We start from the raw sequence: 12,500 nt of genomic DNA, 5'->3' as shown, positions 1-12,500 counted from the left end.
GAAGAAGAGAGGACAGAAAACAGAGCAGCAGCCAACGAGCGGCCACACATTTGTTTACTCCTTCGGCTGCAACCGTCGTTTCGGTGCACGCTCGCACGTCGTTGTAGACGGAGTGCTACTACTACGCTTACACTATCTCTAGAGTATCAAGGCCATTCCTGGTCCGGGAGTAAGGCCAGAGCGCTGCTACGCGTCGTGTGGTGTCGTGGTTTTGAGGCTAAGGTGCGAGCAAAGTAAGACACAGAAGTAAGGATCCCCCCCCCCCCCCCCCCCGCGATCCTCGTACCATTCGTGTATGTTTAGGATCATCTTTTCGGTTTTGCCGCGATCGTGCCGGTGCATAAATTGCTCCCTGGCTCCATTATAAAAATTAACGATAATTGCCCGCCAGTGAGGAAGCATTTATGATCCACACATATTGATGTACTACTGCTCTGTGTGTGCGGCGTTTAAATATGATCTGATCATCGAAACGATCCATGCTCCTGCATGTTCCTGCTCGAGACGCGTGCGTGGAGTGATAAATGGGTTTCTAAATGGCTTGAATGGGGTTGTGCTCGTTGATCAATCATCCAATAAACACACATTCTTGACAGCGAAATACGATCCCCGCTCGTCCTGATTCGTCCATGGATTTTTGGCAGATAAGACACTCCACTCCGAACCGTTAGGTTCCGCACAAAGGCAGCCCGTACCGGTTAGCGAAAGCAATTAATTGCATCAGTAATAGCAATAAGACGTCGCACGAGATAAGCGACCGCCCAACATAACAGCAGCACCAGCACAGCATCATAAACAAGAGGTTAAACCGTCGGTCTAATGATTTGGCTACTGGGCGGTGAACTTCAGCGGACAAACACCGTTCGCTTCCGTATTCCGATTGATTGTGTCGTCTTCTAGTTGAGCGGCTGGTTTCACGAGCGGCGCTGGACATTCCGATCACGTACACGAACTGTGGTTAGCAACAGTACCAGCAGCAGGTGACAGAAATCCACCCAACATAACAATGAGACCATAAAAATGCAAACCAATTGCCGGGGCCACGGCCAGTAAATGATTGCCGAATCGGTTGTGACGCAATCGCCATGTTGTCCTGTCACAGGCACTACTGCCTGTCTACTAGATGCCTTCTTCGGCAACTCGAGCGAGCATTCTTGATCACTCACGGTGTCCCTATCACTCTCCAGCAGCAGCAGCAGCGGCATTGCCTTTCTTCTCGATCGACTGATCACATAGTCCCATTCATTCGTTCCTTCGTTCGTTCGTTGTTTGTTGTTTAATTTTGCGATTTAATTTGTTTACCAATAGAATGATATTTTATACCATTTTTTCCTCCTCTTTTTCTTTTCCTCACCTCACCACCGCTTCCCACGATTCCGCTCCGGCCCCTGGTCCGCTCGTATCTGCGAGTCCCGCTACCGCAATCGCAATCTGGCAAATCGTTTGTCGCCAGTTGCCGTGGTATGCTGCGAGCGAACCCGTTGTTGCTAGGTGATGGGATGTTCGCGACTTTGGACCAAAAGAATGCCATTAAGGCGGGGCAGATCCCATAAACCATCCGCGAGGATCGGTGGGGCGCGCGCAGTCACGCGTCTACACTGATCGTATTCGCGGATGTCCGAGAGACACACACTCGCGCACACCCGCAGTTGCTTCCTTGGTGTCGTGGGAAGGTAAAGGAGAAGGAAAGGGAGAGCGGTGGTATTGCGTAACGCGTGCCGCGAAACTGCGTCAGCTGGAGTACTGGCGCAGCGCTCGCTTAAAGTGTTGACGAGACACAAATTTGAAGCAAAATCGCAACTCGTTCCCTTGATCGAATCCCGGAAGTGCTCCATTTTGCTGGCCCAAAAACGTGGCCCTTACCTTGCCGTGTCAGGAAATGCCTGGCTCAGTTGAAGCTGAAACAGGAGCCTAAAGGACAACGCCGGCCGGCCGGCCGGTTACCGGATTCAGCAGATCGGCGAGCGCGTGTTGCTGATGAGGCATCACGATGGCCTCCCTCCGTGCTGGTGCAGGTGACGCAAAGTGGTAACGTGAGCTCCGCATGAGCCTTGGTTTGAATTTCGAGCCCCGCGAGCGCCACCTCAAACGATGAAAAGGAAACCTTAAGCTCACTTTTCCATCCAAACGACACGCCGTCGACATTGTGCGTCGAATGCAGAACTGAAGTGAGTGGCCGCTGGTTTCCGGAACTGTTGGGCCCCCCCGTGAGCCAGCAATTTCGGAACTGCCTCGATGGGCAAAGAAATATAGAGCAGGAAGATGGTGCCCATTAAGGCCTTTTTGGGCATCCTTCGCATCGCATTCATGGCATCCATCGACGATCCTTTGACGTAAATAGTCCTAATCGGTCGACAAGGCTTCTTCCGTTCGTGGTAATCCCCGTGCGGTGTCGACTACCGGCATTATCAGTTCAGCCTACGCCAAACGAGGTGATTGTTTGTGCCGCATCATCGCAGTGTGCCTGATAGAGGGGTTGAGGGGTGGGGGAGGTATGGAATATTCAAATCTCTCGCTCCAACGTCAGTATTTCGGGGTTCTTGTGTCCGAACCGAACTGATGACTCACAACAACGATGCCAAATGCCGGTACACTAGCACATCTCACAAAGACTGCCATTTACGGAGGGAAAAATGGTCAAGGTTCTTGCAAGCCCAAACCTAAACAACAGGAGAGCTGCGGTTCGTTGCGAATTGCAGCCTTTCTTCCTTTTGGGTCGTCCTTCCACTTTTAGTGGAGTGGCACGGCGAAAGGTCAGTGCCAGAGGACGGCGACATTGGCGTACACGTGACATCATTTGCTAGTTCCGTCAGTTCCGTCAGTTCCGTCGCCGTCGTCGTTGCTGTCGGTCCCTCGTGTACCGTCGTGGATGAGGGATGGGGATTGGTTTAGATTTCCTACCTTCTTCCGTTCCCCACCCCCAAGGTCTCACATTGCCTCGTTGGGCGAATCCGGCCGTCCGGCGAGCGAGCGAGACGATTGTCAAAACAAAAAAAAAACCGAGACTCCCAGGAGGGCGGAGGAAGGAGGAGGAACAAGACCACGTCGCCGGTGTGCGAGGTTTGCCTTTCATCCCCCGAGGGCACCATCGTCCACCCGATTCGGGGGTTAAAATGCGACGAAACTTAACCCGAGCGTAACTGGAAACTGGAAAGCGTCCCCCGGGACGCGGCGCCACACGACCACGATAGCGCTAATCGTTCAGTGTTGGCACAATGGCACCCCACCCCCCCCCCCCCTCCCTCCCCTGGACCACGGTAACCTGTGGTCGATTTGCGTTTTGCGCTGATTTTGTTTTCATTTCAAATATTTATCCTCCGCTAAAACTCCCATTTGGATCGCAGAAATTGAGTGGCCACTGGAGGAGGGAAAGGGATCGCTGAGACCGCGACCGCGACGTCGTTGATTGAGACCGTTGAAGGATGGACGACGGTCCTAAAATCTGTCGCGACAAACGCCCGTTAAAATCGATCCTGAGGCCGGAGAACGATTAAATAAACATCAAACGGCTACGGAACCACCGCGGCTGGTCCGCGTCGGCACCGGAAGGAATCTGGGGGGAGCGAAGGGGACACAGAAATCGTTTCACAGTCCCCAGGCGGGGGGGAGGGACAGGGTCGTGATGAAAATCAAAAAGAATCAAAACGATGGCGACACATGAATAAATAAACAAACAATCGCGGTGCTGGCACATCATCGGATAGACAGCATCCACATCATAGAGGGAGGAGGGAGAATAACCAGCACGACAGCCAACCAGCCAGCCAGCTGGCCAGCCGGCTAGCCAGCCGACCGGCCGGCCGGTTGGTGGCGAGACGATCCGGTTAATGGTTATGGTGAATCAATTCGATTGAACCATCGGTGCTAGCGTACGAATGAGCCGTGATTTTCAGCCCCACGATGGCGCTAGAACGCGCTAATTAACGATGAAATAGTTTCAATTAATGGTCTCTCTTTCTCTCTCTCTGTCTCTCTCTGGATGGTTGGTTGGGTGGGGGGGTCTCTGCCACGAAACTGTGTCCTTCGGGGTCAACTCGTTGTGGCGTGCGGTGCGTGTGGTCCTCGTAAATCATCGACCAAGTAAGAGAACAAGGCGAGCTGAATTGCGGGTTGAATTATGGGAAAGGGGTAAGAGAAGAAAGGACACGCATAAATTAGACTTCAAACGAAATCAGCCAAGAGCTACGAGTGCAATATTTATCGCTAAGAAATGTCAATAGAGCATTTCATTGCACTTCAAAGTAGAAACACTATATCCCATTCGTTAATCATCAAAAAGCTGAAATAAAAATTGCAATGCACTGGTATGCAGATGCTAGTTTACCGAACATGAAAGAGGCAATCATGTACTATTGCCTTAAGATGCAAAAATAGATAAGGGAGTAGAAAACAGAAGAGAATCGATTATAGCAAAGCAAGAAAGGAAAACGCATTGCAAAAAGTGGCAGGAATGACGGAAAAGAGTTTAAATTACAGAAGAGTTCAAAGTGAAATGAATAAAATGTAAAAATCAAGATCAAAACTCGAAAAAAAAACAAAAACAAAATTAATGAAAAACAATGAAACAATAACCGATAAACCACCATAATGGGTACAGTGTTCGAATGCTCTCCAATCGTTAATATAGCGCCACACGCCGAATCCATATTTGGGATGCGAATTAAATGGCGAACAAACAGCGAACGTGTAGCACCAACACAAACGCACTGGACAAACGCCCAAAACCATGGCCACACGCTCCCAGATCCCGGGAACAATCCGGGAGTTACTGAACGTTTCTCCCAACCCGGGGGGGGGGGGGGGGGTCCACTCTACTAATTTGATTAGAGCTTCTTTGTACGCGCTCGGCGTAGCTGCGCTGCGTGTTTCGTGCCCATCACCGAAATTGACCGGTTTTTCCCGCGAGATGCTGGCCTGTTGGTGGTGGTGCTGCACGATACCACTTAGCGTTCTACTTAGCAACTCGTGGCACGTTTCCACATTCACGCCTTTGACACAAACCACCGGCCCAATTCGGTGAACGACGTGAGCGGTTAAGCTGAGCCGGCAATTTCGGCAGAGTTCCCGGTTAGCTGCGAGGTGTAGCTTGCCGTGCCGGGGTATGGTTTCGCTTAATCCTTTATCCAGTTATTTTTTTGTGCAAAACCAGCGGAGGTCGGTCGTTTACAATGATTTCTTGACATTAATTTTATTAACTTGATTTTGTTTGATCTTCAACATCACCCAAAAAAGCATTAACAACATAAAGTGTTCGGTTATTTAAAACTCCAAATTCGTGTCCGTTTCTGGCGCTCCTATCAGCTGCCTGCCCATCCTCATCCTCATCATCATCATCAGCTGTTTAACAGCGATCCTGAATGTTCCATTTATTACAGCGTTCCCGGGGCTCACGGGGCTGTTCGCTGAAACACAAATTACGCATACCACAGGGTCCGATAACATTGAATCAGAATTTCGGAAACGGTGTCATCGTGGAAGCCGTGATGGTGGTGGTGGTGCGGTGGCGTGGGTTTACTGTGAGCTTTGATAATGAAACGAAGCGAATGAGCGGCCGCAATCCCGAATTAAAATCGTAAAGCGAGAGAACCACCAGCAATCACCACATTCCCGAGCCAGGCAAGGCGAACGGTGATAATGAAGCCGCAGTCGCAGTCAGAGCTCCAAGAGCTCGATCGCCACCGCCGGCACTTGAAGCTTGCTCGCTCCCCGGTTCGCCACCGCGTTTGCGTCCAGCATAAACAATTTGTTCGACATGGACTCAATTGGTTGTTTGGGAAATTCAATTTTTATACATTCGGACGTTGAGTGAGCGAGCAGTGGCAGCAACAGCAGCACCAGATAGCCAGCAGGACGCGGAGTCGACGCCGTGAGCATCCAGAGCGTCCGCTGATTGTCCCAGGCCCCAGGCGGGAGTAGCGACCGCATAAATCATCCCTTTCGCCAGGCCATGTTATCATGGCTTTCTGCGTGACCTCTTACTTCAAAAAGACTCCGAAAAAAAAAACGGTTCCAGCTCCAACCGAAGCCGGTACGCCGGTCACTATCGCTATCGCGCGCCTTTGCCGACGGAGTCTGGGTGCGGATCCGCGTGTGACACGCATGTAGCGAATCCGGAAGGTCTCTTAAGACACACCACGGCCACTACACGGTCATTGTCGTCGTGTCAGTGATACAGCCGTAGCTAGTGGTGTAAGTGCAAGCCACAGCCACTTGCTGTGCGATCTTCCAAGGAGACCTCAAACACGCTCCAAGGGCCCCTGGCACATACACATAAAAGTACCGCGTAAAAGGGGTGGAGCACCCATCGTGAGCTCGCCCAGTTGTGGGCGGGATCCATGGTCCTTTCTTCGATCGAGGGACCCCCACGGTCGAAGGGTTTGTGTTCGTCGCATTGCTTTCGTTCACCTGTCGGCGATCAATGCCAGTGTTTCGTGCCGTGCCGTGCCGTGCCGTGCCGTGCCGTGCCGTCCCGTGGAGGGTAAATATGGTTAAAACAAACTTGGCTCACACTTGACCAAGGACTGCCAGGTTGCAAGGAGCATGTGACCGGTGGACAGGTACTTGAGTGCGCGTCTTACAGGTACTTACAGGGCGGTGGAGAGGGTATGCCCCGCACCGGGATCTACCTGACCTGCTGGATGGTAGCGTCTGCACGCCACTCTACCTAGCGAGGTTCGCCAATTAACGTGTGACACCTTCAAATCAATGAAGCCACCAGCAAGGAATTCCCTGCCGCACCTGACAGACAGAACAGAGGAGGAACTTTGGGTATTCGGGAGGGACCCAGGACTTACCGCTGGTCCCGTAGAACTGCAGCTGCAGCCACGCACGCGAACGGTTTATTGAACTAGTCAGCGCTCCGAGAGCTCCGTGCTCGTGCTCACTGGAGATATAGACAGGATCACTACACTACGGATCACTAAGGATCCACGCTTGGTACACAAAAACACACACCACAATAGACACACAACAAATCACTCACGTTGCGATACAAGTGCACGCACCCGAGAGCACACTATTACAAAAGAAATTCACGAAACACTGGGATCTGCGAACGGGAAACACGAAATAAAGAGTTGAGCACAGGTTTTTGGCTGTGGATCGGGATCTTGTATGGACAGTACATGGACCGGGACCGGCGAGCTCTGAAGCTGCAAGGATCGGAATCGGAAAACCGGAATTTACCACGACCTAACCAACGCTTCACCGGACGGAGGAATTGCCGGTTTGGAGACGAAAATCAATCAAAAGATACGGCCACTACCGGCCACTGCTGCTGGCCGGTCGGTCTCGGCTGTGTTCCAAGTTGTCAATAAACGTCACTCTTCATTATAGCGATCCAAGGAGCTTCGGTCTAGGCAGGGCCTACTTTCAACAGACAGCCACACGGAACTGTTGTGTTGTCGTTGTCGTTGCGTTGCCAGCCTTCTCAGTTGGTTGTCGCGCGAATTAAGATCGAGACTTCAATTCGTTTGACACCCAGTCCTGAGTCACACTACGTCACAAGTTACGCGCGATTGTGCAAAGTGGTCAAAGTGGCTACGGGCAGGACAGAGGAGAGGTGAGACGCACATCACATCCTCCCCGCCACTGGAGGCCTCTCCGGTGTGACGTGAGCAAACACGCACGCACGCACGCACGCAATGATGGATGGCGAAATGGCTGCCAACAGACACTCACTTCTCACTTTGCGAGAGCTGAAACCCGGGTTCCCCGGGGCTGGCGGTGAAGGCGATACCGGCACAACCGGCTCACACAACCGGCATACGCACTATCGCACGCACGGACGCACGCACGGAATGGTCTGGAGAATCTGACTGGCCTTTCCCTGCGTCACACCTGAACACACTACTGGGCCCCGCAGGCAGCCATCCTCTTCTGCTGAGGCCACTTGACTCTTGACGAAATGGCCGAAAAAAACCGTCTGGGCGACAGGCCAGTTGTCTTGAGTGGCTGTGTCCGCGCCTACTTCCATGTGAGTCCTCCCTTTCTCCACGCACACTGATCGAGAAGCACAAGCGCGATGATCGATTGGTTTCGGTGGCCAAGGATCGCCGCCAATCTCTCGTGCTCTCGTGCTCTCTGCCTCTCCGTCTATCACACTTCCAGTTCCCGGTTGTTCGCTGGCTTCTCAGCTGGTTGTCCTCAAACGTGTCTCTCCGTGGCACGGAATATTAAATTAATTATTCAATTAATCAGGTTACGCGGTAAGCAACCGAATCACATCTCATGATCGAAACACAGACACACACCCCAGCCACAGACACCTGATCCGGACCCGGAAAGCCGTCGGTAGTTTGGATGCTGGCAGATCCGAGAACCGACAAAAGGATTCGATTTTTTTTCTTACTCCTGGAATTACCTAGGCTTAGGCGCACTCCCTTTGGCCGCTGGCACAGGAACAGCTTGATCCTTGCCGGTTTTTTTTCCCGTAAAAACCAAACAAACCGCGGGCTGTGTTCGTGAAGAGCCCGGGATACACGTGCGCACCACCGATTCGACCACTCGATTCGCGCGGTTTCGAAGTCGTGACTTCGCTCGGTCCGTGCGCTTGCTCGGTTCGGTGTTCCGAGTGAAACTGTGCCGGTCGGACGACAGTCGCGCTCCAAGAAAACCTATCCGGGCGTTCATCCACCGACGATGATGAACGGATCGGATCGGCCCGAAGGAAAAGGGGTTGGAGCGGCAGACGATACAGTGAGAAGCATTAATTGGACTCCGTTAATAAGTATGATTTTCATAGAACATAAAATGATCATTTTTCTGCATATAATTATAGTGCATAAATTTAGTTCTTGTAGAATAGAGCCGGGAGATTTCTTTCAGAATATCACCATATTTAATTTTGTTCTATCTACGCGAATTAGGAAATATTTTTAAATCAAACACCATTAGACACATCGGCGGTTTTAGCTCCATAAAAATACATAGCTGCAGTCTGCGGTGGGAGTCATATTCGTCAATGGCTTGTCATTTATGCCGCTCACTGTAAGCTCAGTTCGTTCGTCACCGAGAAAGTCCGAAGAATCCGAGTGAATGAACGAGCCGAAGACGCACACGATCACGGCGCGGTCCCTATTGGTTCGTTGCTTGGACCGTGGCAAATCACGAGATAATTCCATCGTTTAATGGCTTAATCAGTAGTCAAACTAAGCGCTAGATGTTACAGTTAACAAGGACAACTGAAGATGAAGATACAGGTTCGATCGTGATAGATTGCATAGATAGCTGCGGGGCATGATTTGACGGGGATAGCGAGGTCCTTGGCATAAGATTGTCGTAAATTATGCCTTGCCGAATGATTTTTTTCCTTTTCCTTCGATCTATTTTATTGTTGAGGTTTTCTCCTTTTTTGGTTGAGATGTAATAAGAATAGATGAACAAGTTGATCTTGTTTTTGTTAGATAATTAGTTTCTCTAAGATTTTTCAAATTTCAGTACATATTTTTAGTTCAAAAATTTATGGCGGTAAATATCGCAAATTGAAATGCAGATGAAGGGTTCAAAATTTTGTAAATGATGGGTCCGTTCGTTTTTCTTTTGGTTCTAAAGTGATGATAATTTCATCACACAGCTAATTATGCGCATCAGATACTCCTTTTCTCAACAAATGAAAAGGAATGATAGAAGAATAGAAAATAGAAGAAACTTACATCTTTCTTGTGAATTTCCAATATTAAGAGGCAACAGAACATACCTAGAATACGTTTTAAGCTTGATATCCACAGGGAAAATGGATTAAATGATTAACCATTGAAATGCCAACATTGTATTTCTAGGAGCGTGCAATCTGGCAAACACATTTGTAAAAGGATCACCCATTCCAACGAATTGCTTAATGATTCACCCAGCACGCCATTCATCAATCGATCATAGAGATGCATCTTCAGAGCAACCGCAATTACCGCGCGTATCTCCGACGAACAATTTACATTAAAATATTACCCATTTCGATTACAGCTAAATGGTCCAACTGAAGCATGCTGCTTGCCGGCCCAGGACTTGCTCATCTCCCCCCCAACAACATCTGGCAAAAATGGAACTGCCGACTGCCAATCATCTGCTCCAGCAATCAAGCTGCTGCTGCTACCAAGGAGAGGCGCCACCGGATGAATATCTACTACCGTGACACAGTCACTCGCCAGTTCGCGGAAACGATCCACCAAATCGCACTGGCAACCGCGGAGACACGAGGAGTCATCATCGCGTCGCCACATGGACAACATGGTGTCAGAGCCGAAAGGTGGAGCCGCCTTGGACCCGCACCCTCTCTTCATAGCTCCACGTGCCCGGAGGAACGCGCAATTCGGGATGAATCACCAGGGCCAGCGTCCGCTAAACGTGTCGCGACAGGAAAGCAGAAAGCAAACAAATCATCCACACATTCATATCGTCATCAACAACATCATCACGGGCATCGGCATCTGCTATCAATCCCTGTTCCCCCCCTTCGTCGTGGAGGGAGCTACCGAAAAGCTACCATGGTGCCCGTCAGCTGTTTTGCGTCCAAAAATGGCCCCGTCAGCCGATGGTTATCAGCCCCCTCTTCCCCCTCGACAACTCGCAAACTGATGTAATGAATTAAGGAATCATTTCCGAAGAAGTGATTTCATGCAAAAGCGAGACAGACATTTAACCTGCTAGTCCCTGGCCCATCGAGTAATTGGAGGACGTTATGCAGCAAAAAGTGCGGGATGAATCTGGTGTCCCCGGGTGACACGTTTTAGTGTTTTGAACTGTTTGAACCACACCAACTACTACTCGGCCTTCCGTTACATAAGCTCGAGCTCGAGCCTGCCGTAAAATGGCCGCACCAGCCCGGTCGCAATCGCGGTCGTTAAAATATTATTATCCTTCGATGATAGTCGGCATCATCCCGGCGAGCCAGCAGTTAGTTGCTGCGTCGTAGCGATCGCCCCTTTTATAGCCATCGAAGAGCATCGCCAAACAAACGCCTGGATGCTGCTGCCTAGAAGCTGCCTCCCCATGCCAATGATGCGGTTTGTGTATGGTAATGGTCGAGTGCTCGACCGCTCAAGGACGGCCATAAAGCAGCTCGGTTAGCTGGCTGGCTGGCTGGCTGGCTGGCGTCCACCATCAACCACCGGTCGCAGGTGCCAAAGATCAACCATAACATAGTTTATGGCGTTCCGGCGTCGGTTTGCGCATCCCGCGATTATCGCACATTATCGCCCAGCCTACTAGTGGTTGGCGGTTGACAATAAAACCGCTCTCTCGCGCGCCGCTGGGCGAAAATGACAAACAATCACTGGCAGGCGAACGGGGCACTTTGATGCGTTTCGCTGCCTCTCTCACAGGTCCCGCGGTGCATCATCGCTGATCCACGGATGCACTCCAGGCACCGTTGCTCGGTTCGCTGGCTGATTAAAAAAACTGATGAACGCAGCGGCGGCCAGACTGTTTGTCTTGCGTGGAACGCGCGAACCGCGTGCAGGCAATCAACGCGATTGGCGGATGATTGGCCACAAGGAGAGGGTCCGCGAAATCGCGAACATGCGACCAACAGCGCCATGGCGATAAGTAAATAAATATCATTTTTGCCTCATTATAATCACCGGTGCGCCCGGTTGCCCGGAATCGTTTCCGCGGAGCAAATCGAACCACCGGGCCGGACCGGGTTGCATCGCGTGGCCATCGAGGTGGGAAATCTGGGCCACTCCAGGGAGAGCGAGTAATTTAGGAACACGCGTTAGGTGGCGATCCTGTGGCTCCGTGGTAGCGGCCACTCCATCGATTACGATTTGTTGATTTGGCCGCACTGTTCGCCGGTGGGAGAGAGAGAGAGAGAGTAAATATTCCCCGGGACCCTGGATCCGACCCAAATAGTTTATTATTTATTTAGGAAAGCGAAAAACCATTTCTCGTCTCGGTTCCCGGGGGTCCCTTCGAGTGGTCATTCCGGACACCTGAACATACGCTGGCGGTGGCGTGGCGATTTAGGTGCAACAGCGACAACAGACGCGCGCGCACACCACAAACAAACTAATCATAACTCATCGGCTTTATCTTGCACATCTGAAGCAGGTTGCAATAATTTCTGCATTAAATGCTCATAAATAATGGGCGTGCGTGCCAGACCGCGTCGCCTAATGTCTTCATTCGGAGGAGCATAAATTGGTGTTCCTTGGAAGAATGAAAATAAAAAAAACACTGAAACCTTAAGTGACCAAGCTACCGATTCACGACCGCAAGGGGACAGGTTGTGGTGGCTGTAAGTCACCTGCTACCTGGTGGGACACATCTATATATATTCTCAGCCCACTCGCCGCACAATAACCGGGCGTGCAGCATTGGAAACGAGGTGTTCTTTGTTGTGTGCTGGCTGGCTCGCTAGCTGGCTGGCTGCACCACCAACGGGCTGTTCATAATTTAATATTAAAACCGATTCGTCGATTGTCCTGCTACTCACCACCACTAGTTGTTGGCACGGTGTATGCTGCTTTGCGGATAGTCTATCCAACCCTAGACCGCAGGGGACC

At 50.9% G+C, this 12,500-nt stretch overlaps 1 protein-coding gene across 2 annotated transcripts in view; it reads right to left on the bottom strand.

The window, feature by feature from the left end:
* LOC126578642 (BMP-binding endothelial regulator protein) overlaps positions 1-12,500 on the bottom strand; it is a 57,636-nt gene that overhangs the window by 42,575 nt on the left and 2,561 nt on the right. The window contains exons 1-2 of one of the 2 annotated variants that reach the window (XM_050241430.1): positions 8,363-8,567; positions 6,795-7,048 (exon numbers count right to left, since the gene is read on the bottom strand). The exons of the other annotated variant lie outside the window; for it this stretch is intronic. The gene's annotated coding sequence lies outside the window, so the exon portion shown is untranslated. Of the gene's footprint in view, positions 1-6,794; positions 7,049-8,362; positions 8,568-12,500 lie in introns of those variants that run through there. 2 annotated transcript variants of the gene reach the window in all.

This window comes from Anopheles aquasalis, chromosome 3 (assembly GCF_943734665.1).
Source record: "Anopheles aquasalis chromosome 3, idAnoAquaMG_Q_19, whole genome shotgun sequence".
NCBI lineage: Eukaryota > Metazoa > Arthropoda > Insecta > Diptera > Culicidae > Anopheles > Anopheles aquasalis.
This window is presented reverse-complemented; position numbering and strand designations above follow the sequence as displayed.